At 43.3% G+C, this 13,727-nt stretch overlaps 1 protein-coding gene across 3 annotated transcripts in view; it reads left to right on the forward strand.

Annotated features, from left to right (window-relative positions):
• The window catches only part of LOC119160798 (uncharacterized), a 188,499-nt gene that overhangs the window by 68,166 nt on the left and 106,606 nt on the right, over positions 1-13,727 (forward strand). The gene's annotated exons all lie outside the window — the stretch shown is intronic.

Consider the following 13,727-nt stretch of genomic DNA (forward strand, 5'->3'; position numbering starts at 1 on the left):
CGAAGATGCACTAGCGAAGGTGAACAAAGAAGCGGCCGACGGAAAGAGCAGTAGGGCACCGGCAATCAGAATGGTGGAGAAAAAAGAGCAAGCAAGTTTGAAAAAGTCAGGTTCAGCCGGTTCACTGGTCGCAAAACCCAGCTTCAGCGAAGTAGTGGTGGGGCTGGGAGAGGACAAAGCAGACGGCGTCACAGGTAAAGTAACCCCCAGGCACAGGACGTTCCAGCTGAAAAGTCACAGGACGTGACAATCACCGCGACTCGAATTTAAGTCGATGTGCAGAAGCAATCAAAAAGAGGGTAAGAGGTGACAGAAGGGTTGCAGTAGGGACGTTCCCAGGACGCAAGCAGGAAGCAGTCATGAGTCAAGCGAGCAGAAAACTAAAAAATACAGCTGATGGAAAAAATCTTGTGATAATTTTAGGTGGTTTAGACGATGTCCTAAATGAAGATATGGCAGGACTAGCGACCACACTGGCGAAAGTGGTCGATGACTTGAAGCGCCACTTCTCCTCAGGTGCAGGTAGTGATATGCACGATACTGGAGGTACCGGTGCGTGACGGCAACCTGCAAAGAGCGGTTGTTAACGCAAACCAAGAGGTATGGTGGATGAGTCGAGAAAAGGGATTTGAGGTGGTGGAAATTAACAGAGGGACATGGGTGGGGTGGTAAGACAGCATTCACTTCAATGGGCGGCAAGGTTATGAGGTAAGTTGGTGACTTTCGGGACGCGCAGTAGCTATTTTGGGGTGCACATGGGCTCTTCGGGGTGCAGAAGAGCTCGTAACGAGAAAAACAACCAGGGAGACTTTTTGACAGGTGGTACGGACAGATACGATTCCAAAGTGGCACCAATATCTAAGACAGGTAGAGTCCATGGCAGAAATAGACGTAGCCACGAGAGCCGAGCGAATTCAGACGTAGAGTATAATAACATGCATGGTGGCAGGAACAGGATGAAGTGGGAACGGATAGAAGAACAGCTAAAGGAGGAGAGGCCGATGGCATACAGTTTTGTACAAACACATCCTAGGAACATGGAACAACTTATAAACCCGGACTACGCGTGAGAATATTGTGATAGAACAGAAGGCAGCAGAATGTAGGGTGGTATTGGGGCATTAATTCATAAAAATACAGACTGGCAAAGGGTCAAGGAGGAGTGCAAGGAAAATTTATGGCTAAAAGGGAAAGTGGTGGGGCAAATGACACTCCTTCGTTTGGTGTACTTGTGGTTAGGAGCAAAGGCCTGAGAAGAAAAGCAGGCAATGGTGGAGTATATATAAAACGACATTGAGGAATTGGGAAGAGAGTGCGAGATAAGTATACTAAGAGATATCAGTGCGCACATCGAACATATAGATGGGTATACCGACGCAACAGGCAAAATGATCATGGATATGTGTGAAAGGCATGATTTGATCATTTGCAACACTACTCAGAGTGTGAAGGGCAAATAACATTGGAGGTTGGAAAGCTGCAGTCAACAATAGATTACGCACTGGTGACACATAGGATGTATGATAGGCTCAGGGGAATGCACATCGATGAATGTGGCTCCAGAAATCTCGGTAGTTATCACAAACGTATCACGCTAAGTTTTGGAAGAGCAGTGGAAGTGGGAAGGAGACAAGACAAGACAACTACAGGAAAATTTTTATTCAGAAACGCATATAGAAATAGCTACTACACAAACTGAGAAAATAACTACTGAGGATAATAAAACAGCGTGGACACACACAAATTTGATTAGACTGTTTGAGCAAGAGCTTGTTAACGCACATCATAAGTCACCCCGGAAGAAAGGACACGAACACACGAGTTGGTGGGATGAGGCAGTTAAGAGAGCCATATCCAAAGGTATGAAAGCCTCTAGGGAACACAGACATGCCAAGCAGCGGGGTGACCCGACAGACAATGTTGAAAGACAATGAGACATCTTTCCAAGCTGTAGAAAGGAAGCATGCCTTCTAATCATTGAAAAGGTTAGAAGAAAGAGGGCTCAGTGGCTGGCAGAAGTACATAAAAAGGATAGAAAAGCAGCAGCAAAATTTAGGAATCTTCTCACTCCCTAAGAAATGAGACAAGCTTAGAGCAGAGGTTTATACCTTCAGCTCAAGGTGCTAGGCTAAAAGGGACGAAGCTATGAATATATAAGGACAAGGGTGAAAAAAGAATTTCAACAAAGAAGTGCCTTATGCACCATCATAGACAAGGATGAATCAAGGGGCGCAATGGCTCCATTTTAACAACGAGGGTGGGAAAGGGCTAAAAAGAGGGTTCCTAGCAATACACTAACAGGCCCAGATGGCATTCCCAATATGACGATATAGAGACTTTGAGAGAGGCAGTGAGCAAAATAATAATCGGTGGTGAAGTCCCCGATGGATAAAACGTAGCAGGACGAGCATCATTTATAAAGGAAAGGTGGGCAAAACTGACATAAACAACAACCGTCCAAAAAAGTGACTCAGTTGTCTACAGGCTGCCGATGCAGATCATAAAAGAAAGATTGTAGGCATGCATAGAGATTAAGGGGGTGCTGGGGCAACTACAGAATGGGTTTCGGAAACACAGGAGGTTGGAAGACAATCTGTTCTCACTGACTCAGTGCATTGAAATAGCAGGAAAGGAACACAGGTCCTTGCGGCTAGCAATATTAAATATCAAGAGAGCGTACGATAGCGTGGTTCAAGAGGACGTGTGGGCAATACTGGACACAATAAGTGTGGAAGATGGAGTCACTAATATTTTGAAGGATATCTGTAAAGGCAACAAGATAGTTATAAGGTAGGAAAAACAGGTATCCAAGCCCACAGAGGTAAAACGGAGGCTTAGGAAGGGGTGTCCTCTGTACCCCTCGTTATTTATGATGTACCTACAAGTATTAGAGGCCACATTAGAGGGAAGTGGACTTGGCTTTAACCTCTCTTTCGTCGAACAAGGAAAACTCAATGAACAGGCACTACCAGTATCGATGTATGCAGATGATATAGTGCTAATGGCCGACAACAAGGAAGATTTGCAAAGGTTCGTGGACATCTGCAGTAATGAGTGAGATAGGTTAGATTTCAGATTCAGTAAGGAAAAATCAGCAGTCATCATTTTCAATAATTATGAAGGTAGTGAGGTAAGAATACAGAAGGTCACGCTAGAAATCACAGATAAATACAAATACCTGGGCGTATGGATAAGTAATGGGACCGAGTACCTAAGGGAACACGAAATATACGTCACGACTGAAGGTAACAGGAATGCAGCGGTGATAAAAATAGCGTACTGTCGAATCGAAATAGGTAACATGTTGTGAGAGGAATATGGAAAATGGTCATGGTTCCTGGTCTGACGTTCGGCAATGCGGTCTTGCGCATGAGATCAGAAGTTCAAGCAAGATTAGAAATTAAGCAACGTGGAATAGGTAGGCCTGCCTTAGGAGCTCACGGGAATACTCCAAATCAGAGAGTACAAGGTCATATACGATGGACATCATTTGATGGCAGGGAAGCTAGCAGCAAGATAAAATTTGAGAAGCGATTCAGAGAAATGGGGAGTAGCGTTCGGCTAGGAAGGTTTTCAGCTACTTTTACATGAAGAATGCCGACACAAAATGGAGGAAGCGAACCAGAAAATTGACGAGTAAATACATAGAAAACAGCAGGGGGCCTAATCAAAAAGAATTATAGGTTAAGACGAAGGTGAAGGAAGCTCAGACCAATATGTGGAGAACTTACATGATTAAAAAGTCCGCTCTAGAGATCTATCGCACCTTTAAGTAGGCAATTGCCAAGGAAAGGATCTATGATAATACTCGAGGTAGCTCTTTATTGCTTGAGGTGAGGAGAGGAGTATTGCAAACCAAGACATATCGGACCAAATACGAAGGGGTAGACACGGTATGCCGTGCGTGAGGAAATGAGGAGAAAACTGCCGAGCACTTGATAATGTTCTGTAAAGGGTTTCTACCTATAGTTCAGAATGATGGCGCAGAGTTTTTCAAAGCACGAGGGTTTAGGGGCAGTGTGGACAAAACAGACTTTAGGCGGGTAGAAATAACTAGAAGGAGGTTATCTTATTGGTGGCTAAAGTCAAGGCACGAGTGAAAATTAAACCCTTCACTGCAAAGTACCAGTCCTCAACCTCACTATTTAAAAGAAAAAAGAAGATAATTCTAGGATTGGTTCACTAAGTATTACGACTTGGTGGCGTTAGCCACCACCCGATCTAAACGGTACAGCCATATCAGTCCACCCATTCATCCTAGGCCGATACAAAATAGCTGATCCCAGTAATCCGCGGAAGGTCGTTTTGTCACCGTGGCGTTCACTTGACTGAGATTTGCTTTTTGACTAACTGCAAGTCGAATTTTCAGAGAAGCCTTTGCCAGGAGCTAGTAATTAAAGCTTGGGTGCCTAATGTTCCCCGATGCTTGTTACTCTATACTGGCGTAAAACTTTATAGACAAGCATGGAGTTGATGCAATGAATAACACAAAATGGCACTAGACTGTTTTCAGGGATATAGGTCATCATTCGTTACCTTCGCAATGCATTACATGTGTTGCCATCAAGAAAAAGCTAGTGTTAGAAAATGAGAACTATTGCAGATGACTTCATCATTTGAGATCTTAAACAATAAAATCGTTGTGAAATAAACAAAAACAGTTCTATATGCGGCGCGATTTCTGCGATTATGCCCCATGTTTTGAACAGGAACTGTTAAAGTCTGAAGTATAATGCCGACTCTGAACTTGAGCCAAGGTGACAGGCATGAAAAGTGTGGCCTGTGGTCAGTTGCTTTAGCATGTGCGGTTATTCGTGAACGGATTGTTGTAGCCTTGATATTCGGCTGCTCACCTCTGTTACTTTTTTTCTTCTGTTTGGCCTCTGAATTTGGTAGCGAACAGAGTAGAGCCGAATGCCTGTGTGGTGCCCATGGGCTTCCATTCAGCTTCGGGGCGTAATGTTCGCGCGTAGCACATGGCAGTGATCGTGATGCAGCGTTGTTACTGATAGACTCATTTGGTGACTCTTCGGATGTAGCGCACTCCTATTTATTGACACCGATTGCCATGTTACCAAACGTGGCGGGTAGTATTCAGCCACCACTCTTTATAATCTTTAAAATACTCGAGTTATAAATGACAACTACATATTAGAGTGTAGTACGAAGATTATTTAGGAGACCGATCGTGCTGCCTGATTACTGCAAGCACGCTTTCCCTGAACACAAGTGGAAGCTATCATTTCATGAATCTATAGCTGTACGGTGCATTAAGGCGATAGCTTTAAATGCCTCATCAAAAGCGAAAATTGATCGGCGGTGGCGTCTGGCGTCTTCTCGTTTCAGTGGCGTGAACACGGGTGATGCAAGAATTTATCATTCTGTAAAAACTTCATCATACGACGTCACATATTAGAAATTTTCGTGACGTATTGGAAGGTCACATAACCAGACAGCATCATAATACATCTTCGCTTAGTTGAATTGGGCCGATCATGAGGGCAGTGCATGACCAGCTGAGGAGCAGAAAGCTAGCTTTGTCTCTAATCTGTGAGGCAGTGAGAAAACCTTGTTGGGCGCAGAAAATCTCGGATAGAATTAGGAAAAATTCAGTGCATTGAACTGAAAGAAAACTAGGATAGGTTTTGCCTTTCAATCTTCTCAGGAGAATCCATTAGGGGACCAGCGAAATTGTTTGTTTGTTTTTGTGTCTAATGAGCAATTAAAAAAAGACAATCGGATTCTTTTTCGGCCAGATGTAAAGAGTGGCACACAGCAGTAATATTTACTCTGGCATGCAAATAATAAGGCTGCAATAGCTTGAAAGAGAAAATAAAACGCGAATGCTATAAAACTCGAACGCATATATCGAACCGGTAGCACGGCCTGACAGAGCCAGGTGAAAACAGCGCGCCGCTATGTTCGTGTTACTTTTCATCCTCCCTGCATCCGTGAAAGCCGTCAAGAAGCACCACTGCAAATTAGCTCACATGAAAACACGAATTCGCGAGCTAATATGCGCGGCCGTTCAGCGCCAGCATCCCGTTTTTTGTATTGGATTGAATTGATATGGCTGTAACTTTTAGATCGCGCTGTGGCTAGCCCCACCAAGGCGTAATAATAGGTGGACCAAAAGCTAGATTATTTTTTTTCCTTTAAATAGTGAGGTTGAGGACCCGTACTTTGAAGTGAAGTGCTTAATTTTCACTCGTGCCTTGACTTTAGCCACCAATCAGATAACCTCCTTCTAGTTAATTCCACCCGCTTAAAGTCAATTTTGCCCTCCCTGTCTCTAAACCCCTGTGCTTTGAAAAACTCCGCGCTTCATCCTGAACTATAGGGTGAAGACCTTTACAGAACATTATAAAGTGTTCGGCAGTTTCCTCCTCATTTCCTCGCGCATTGCATACCGTGTCTACCCTACGTATTTGGCCCGATATGTCTTGGTTCGCTATACTCCCGTCCTGGCCTCAAACAGTAAAGAACTACCCCGAGTATTATCATAGATCCTTTCCTTGGCAATTTCCTGCTTAAAAGTTCGATAGATCTCTAGTGCGCACTTATTAATCAAGTCAATTCTCCACATATTGGTCTCAGCTTCGTGCACCTTCTTTTTAACCGAAAATTTTTTTTGGTTTGGCGCTCTGATGTTTTCCAAGTATATACCAGTCAATTTTCTGGTTCGCTTCCTCGACTTCGTATCGACAATCTTAATGTATAAGTAGCTGAATACCTTCCTAGCCGAACGTTCCTCTCCCATTTCTCTCAATCGCTTCTCAAATTTTATCTTGCTGCTCGCTTCCCTGCCCTCAAATGATGTCCATCCCATATCACCTTGTACTCCCTGATTTGGTGTATTCCCCTGAGCTCTTAAGGCAAGCTACCTATTCTACGTTCCTTAATTTCTAATATTGCTTGAACTTCTGATCTCGTGCACAAGACCGCATTGCCGAACGTCAGACCAAGAACCATGACCGCTTTCATATTCCTCTCACAGAATCATACCTATTGTTATTCCACAGCTCCCAGTTTTTCATTCTTGCTGTATCCTGTTACCTTTAGTCGACACGTATATTGCGTGTTCCCTTAGGTACTCGGCCCCATTGCTTATCCATACGCCCAGATATTTATATTTATTTGTTATCTCTAGCGTGAACTCCTGTATTCTAAACTCACTACCTTCATTATCATTAAAAATCATGACTTCTGCTTTTTTCTGACTGAATCTGAAATCTAACCTATCTCCCTCATTACTGCAAATGTCCATCAATCTCTGCAAATCTTCCTTGTTGTCGGTCATTAGTACTATATCATCTGCGTACATCAATGCTGGTGGTGCTTGTTCAATCAGTTTTCCTTGTTTGACGAAAGAGAGGTTGAAGCCCAGTCCACTTCCCTCTAATTTGGCCTCGAATTCTTGTAGGTACGTCATGAATAAGAAGGGTGACAGAGGACACCCCTGCCTAAGCCCCCCTTTTACCTCTGCAGGCTTGGATACCAGTTTTTCCCACTTTATAATGGCCTTGTTACCTTTATAGATATCTTTTAAAAAAATAGTGACTCCAGCTTTCACACCTAAAGTGTCCAGTATTCCCCACAAGTCCTCTTAAACTACGCTATCGTACGCCCCCTTGATATCAAAAAATACTATCCACAGGGGCCGGTGTTCCTCTTCAGCTATTTTGATGCACTGCGTCAGTGAGAACAGATTGTCTTCCAACCTCCTGTGTTTCCGAAATCTATTCTGCAGTTCTCCCAGCACCCCCTCATCCTCTATCCATGCCAGCAATCTTTCCTTTATAATCTGCATTGCCACCCTGTAGACCACTGATGTCACTGTTATAGGACGGTAGATGTTTATGTCAGCTTCGTTCCCCTTTCCTTTGCAGATCATGCTCATCCGGCTAAGTTTCCATGCATCGGGGACTTCACCATCGATTATTATTTTGCCTACTGCCTTTCTCAAAGCCTTCTTAGACTTCAGACCCAATGTCTATATCAACATAATTGGAATGCCATCTGGGCCTGTTGATGTACTTTTAGGAACCCTCTTCTCAGTCCTTTCCCACTCTCGTTGTGAAAATGAAGCCATTGTGCCACCGATTCATGCTTGTCTATTATGATGCGTAAAACACGTTGTTGAAGTTTTTCTGTCATCCTTGATCCTATATATTCAATAGCTTCGTCCCCCTCTAGCCTAGCACCTTGAGCTGTAGTTATAAACCTCTGCTCTAGGTTCGTCTCATTTCTTAGGGAGTTTAGATGATTCCGAAATTTCGCAGCTGCCTTTCTATCCTTTTATGTGCTTCTGCCAGCCACTGAGCTCCCTTTCTTGTAATCTTTTTATTGATGAGAAGGGATGCATCCCTTTTACAGCTTAGAAAGCTTTCTGATTTTCTTTCAACATCTTCTGTCGGTTCACTCCGCTGCTTAGCATGTTTGTGTTCCCTAAAAGCTTCCTGACGTTTTTCTATGGCTTTCTTAACTTCCTCATCCCACCAACTCTTGCTTTTTTCGCCTTCTTTTCCGGGGTGACTTGTCACGTGCCTTAGCAAGCTCTTGCTCAAACAGTCTGACTAGATTCGTGTATGTCCACACTGTTTTATTATTTTCAGTGATTACTTTCTCAATTTCTTTATTTGCTCTCTCTATTTGCCTTTCTGAATAAAAGTTTTTCTGTAGTTGCTAATCTTGTCTCCTTCCCACTTTCACTGCTCTTCCAAAACTTAGATTTATACGTTTGTGATCACTACCTAGACTTCTGGAGCCACATTCATCTATGTGCATTCCCCTGAGCTTATGATACATCCTATGTGACATCAGTGCGTAATCTATCGTCGACTGCAGCCTTCCTACCTCCCATGTTATTTGCCCTTCACACTTCTCGGTACTGTTGCAAACGATCAAATCATGCCTTTCAGACATATCCAAGATCATTTTGGCTGTTGGGTTGGTATACCCATCTATATATTCTATGTGCGCACTCATATTTCGTAGAATGATTACCTCGCACTCTCCTCCTAGCTCCTCAATGTCCTTTGATATACGCTCTACCATTGCCTGGTTTTCCTCTCTGGCCTTTGCTCCCGTCCACAAGTACACCAAACCAAGGAGTGTCATTTGCCCTGCCACTTTCCCTTTTAGCCATAAATGTTCCTTGCACTCCTGTTTGACCCTTTGCCAGTCTGTACTTTTATGAATGAATGCTCTAATACCACTCCCCTTTCTGCTGCCTTATGTTCTATAACAATATACCCACGCGTAGTCCGGATTGTTACGAGGTTGTTCCAGGTCCCTAAGATGTGTTTCTACAAAACCGTATACCATCGCCCTCTTCTACCTTAGCTGTTTTCCTTTCTCTTCCCACTTCAGCCTGTTCCTGCCATCCTGCATGTTGACATACCTTATGTCTGAATTGGCTCGGCGCTCGTGGCTACGTTTATTTCTGCCCCGAGCTCTACCCATCTTAGGTACTGGTGCCACTTTGGAACCGTATCTGTCCTTACCACCTGTCAAAGAGTCTCCCATGTTGTTTTTCTCGTAACTAGCTATCCTGCACCCCGAAGAGCCCGCATGCCCTTTAAAAAAGCTACTACGCGTCCTGCAAGTCACCAACCCACCTCATGACCTAGCCGTCCATCGAAGTGAATGCTGTCGAGTTGAAAACTACCCAACCTATGCACCTCAGTGTTTATTTCCACCACCTCAAAGGCTTTCTGTTGACTCACCCGTAGTCTACTCACGCAGCGCCATCATGCGGCAGCGGTGAGCGGAGGCGGAGTGCGCGCTCGACGGCCTCAAGAGAGCGTTCGCCCGGGCCCTGACAAAATAGAGGAGGGGCTGGCCTAACGTACGGTATGGCTACAGCGAAGTATTATGGCTATAGTCATACAAGGTGAAATAATTTACTGAATATGTGGCCAAGAGGGTAAAACAACTAAACTTTTTGTGTGCATTTCAGAAGCGTAGTGTTTTATACGCAGAAATGACTAACTACTTAGCGAGTAAGTGCAAGTGATGTTGAGATATTTGGTCACGCTAACATGTCTATTTCTACTGTAAAAAATGGGAAGGATAAACGGTCTAATCTCACAAAGCACAAAACAAACACAGTAAACACGTTATTTGCAATCAGGCTGGTTTTGAAAAGCGCAGAGACACTCAAATCTATGCGCCAATGCAAGAAATTGTAGATATGTCACCAAAATTACCTATGACATCAATAAATAAACGCCCACTTGCCGTCTGTCAGTGTGGTGTAGGGGTTAGCGTGGCGAGTTAATAATCTGTAGATCGTCTAGCAGGCGAAAGTTCGAATCAGACTTGGTTGTGGTATCTAACTCATTATTTTTTTCTCTTTTTTTTTTGTCGCCGTGTTCGTATTTAGCCATCCTTACAATCGACGTGCGCGGAGATCCATCAAAAACAATTAAAACCCAATTTAGGCTCCAGTTCTGCTATTTTTTCATGAGGTGTACTGTTACTCTTTTTGATGGGGTCATGATACTCTGCTTCAGGCAGCGTTATGCTACTCTGTTAAGGTGGAGGGCTTTGACCCGTTCGTGGGAATCAATGTACTCTGCCTCAACAACAGGTGATTTACTCTGGAAAATAGAGTTAAATAAGGGACAAGAAATTGCTCTCCAAAAAAGAGTGCCCGGCACTCTCTTAGTTTTTAGGGTGTAGAAGCGCTTCTATGCGTATGAAAGCAGAGCAAGAGCCAGCTGTTTGCGGCATGCGTATTTAGAAAAAGTCAGTTAAGGAATTCGAACACAGCCTTTCAAGAAGAAAGAAAAAGACGAACACAACAGATGAAGTATGCTGTATCAAACAAACAATCCAGTTGGCAGGTTCATCAAGGTGGACAATTGGGCGAGATTATAATCGCCATAAAGTTCGTGTGAAGTACTGCACAGAACATGAATGTATGCGGACAAAACACTAAGTACATAATGTTTTGTGTTTCCTCCGCTTTGTCATGCACTCACCAGACAATCAAACCGTGTAATCTGCACTTTACGTCGGCCGTTTTCTATGTTTGACTAAATTGGACTGAATAGATTTAGATGCCAATTTTTCCCTACGGTGTTTGAAACAGTCCATCACTAATGCAGCTTGATGTACAAGTTGCTTCTGAATATTCAGAAGAGGAATAAAACAAAACACACGATAACCGCAAGGAGAACAACCACACAGTACAAGCGCTGGACTTCAAACACAATGTTTATTGCAGAAAGCCCACACACACACACCCCAGACGCCTGCATAAATGGGCCATCTGAGTCATTTCACAGTTGCACACCTAACAGTGCACAGGTGTTAAAGTGTTACAAACAGCACATTTTTATGAAACACGAGAGTATCGACGCTGCCGTGATATCACTACGTAGCAACGCGAATTCTTTATCTGTAAGGAAAACTGACGGATTTTTGACGGATTATGACGCGTTGGCATGTTTCGTTTTATTTTGAAGGCTTTAAATACTTTAATTTCAAGCTTATTTTTTATTCCTTTGCCAATTGCCAATGACACTTATTGATTTCAAATCAGGTACGTGGTGCCATTGCAGTGCAGAGGTGAGTTTCCACCAGTACCTGCAGGGAGTAAGACGCGGTGTTCACGCAGTCTGTCATTGAAGCTTATGCGCTTGCCCCGCCACGGTGGTCTAGTGGCTAAGGTACCCGGCTGCTCACCCGCATGTCGTGAGATCAAAACCAGGCTGTGGCGGCTGCATTTCCGGTGGAGGTGGATATGTAGGCCCGTGTGCTTAAATTTGGGTGCACGTTAAAGAACCCTAGGTAGTCGAAATTTCCGGAGTCCTCCACTACCGCGTCTCTCATAATCATATGATGGCTTTGGGATGTTAAACCCCGCATATCAGTCAAGCTGATGGGCTTTTCTGACTTTTGTACAAACGACCGCATGACGAGGAAATTTCGAAACTCACGTACGTCAGGGCTGCAAAGACTGTAGCTGTGCCCCTGAATTCCAATCAGGGTGTCATGAAAAAAAGGGAATTGAGAAATAATATTTACCATGAGAATTGTGAAGCCTTTAAAAAGGCAACGTGTCATATGTGATGCAAACCCTCAGCTTTTAGTCAACGGGCGCACGTGGCGTTGATATTTTTTGCATTTTGTGCAAACTGCGCTGTTTGCGACACCTTCGCATGCTTAATGCTTAGATTTGTATAGTCGAATGTGCAAAGTAATAAGCTCAGATAGCCCACTTACGCATGCGCTGATGGTTCATGCGTGTGGGGGCTTCCTTTATTAGGTGTTTAGTTGGTAGTCCAGCACTTGTGTCCCATCTGGTTCCTTCACTGTTTTCTCGCTTTTGGTTGGTTTCTTACAAAGTATAGTTCACTAAAGATCATCACGTTTATCGTCATGCGAGTGACGTAACAACCATCCTAAAACCTTTCCTCTTCTCCCGATAACTTCCCATCATGCGCATCATGCCTACCTTGCCTAACTTGCCTTGCCATCATGCCTAACTTCCCATCATGCCTACCTGAGTAAACGCAAGCAAGCAGTGAGGATTGATGGTTCTTTTTCAGCTACGCAAGATGTGTTTTCAGGTGTGCCTCAAGGGTCCGTGCTTGGCCCACTGTTGTTTTTGTTGTACATAAATGGTATAAGTACTATTGTAAAGCCACCTGTTAAGATGAAACTTTATGCTGATGATTGTTTGATTTATATGCCTATAAGCTGTACTGATGATCAACTCGAGTTGAATAAGTGCCTTGAAGATTTGGAATTGTGGTGTTGTGAATGGGATATGCAAATTAACTTTAAAAAAACAACATATGTACACATTACCAACAAGAAAAATGTTCTCAATTTCCAGTACAACATCGGGAGCAACAAACTCTAAAACGTCCCATTTTAAATACTTAGGGGTGACAATTACGAACAACCTAACTTGGCACCGTCACATTGAATCGGTTTGTTCTGAGTCATTTAAAAAACTGTTTTCTACGAGCAAAGATGCATAAAACACCAAAACACGTAAAGCTGCTTGCATACCACACATATATTAGACCTAGACTGGAATACGCCTCTGTGGTTTGGAGCCCTCACCAGAAACACTTGGTCACTAAGTTAGAACGTATTCAGAGGCGTGCAGCTCGGTTTGTGTGCTCTAGATATAGAAGGCGGGATTCAGGAACTGATATGCTAAATTCATGCAATTTAGAATCAATGGAAATTCGAAGACGGAAACAAAAACTTGAAACATTATTTCGTATAATCCAAGGAATATTCAAAATACCTAAAGACGAGTACATACGCCTTCCCGGAAAACGTAGCACTAGATTGAATCATGATGCACCCATTGAACCTTTCAGCGCTCGCACTAACATCTTTCGGTGGTCATTTTTCCCGGATGCTATAGAACAATGAAATTCTTTACCCCAACATGTTATTAATAGTACCGATGTGCCAACTTTTGACAGAGAAATTGATGCTTATTTTGGTAATGGTTGAAGTACTGCCCATTCTGTTTTCCTGTGTTTATTGCTTAGTGGTTTTTTTGGGTGTTCTGTTTGTACTCATATTGTACTCCCTCCCTGTTATGACCCTCAAGCGAGGGTTGACACTATTATTAAATAAATAAAAAATAATAAAATATACAAAATAACTTCCTCAACACACGATGTAATCTATTTCACTATTCATCCACAAACTATACAGACCGATTGATCTCCTTTCAGCATATTGTACGA

Source organism: Rhipicephalus microplus, chromosome X (genome assembly GCF_043290135.1).
Source record: "Rhipicephalus microplus isolate Deutch F79 chromosome X, USDA_Rmic, whole genome shotgun sequence".
Taxonomy (NCBI): Eukaryota; Metazoa; Arthropoda; class Arachnida; order Ixodida; family Ixodidae; genus Rhipicephalus; species Rhipicephalus microplus.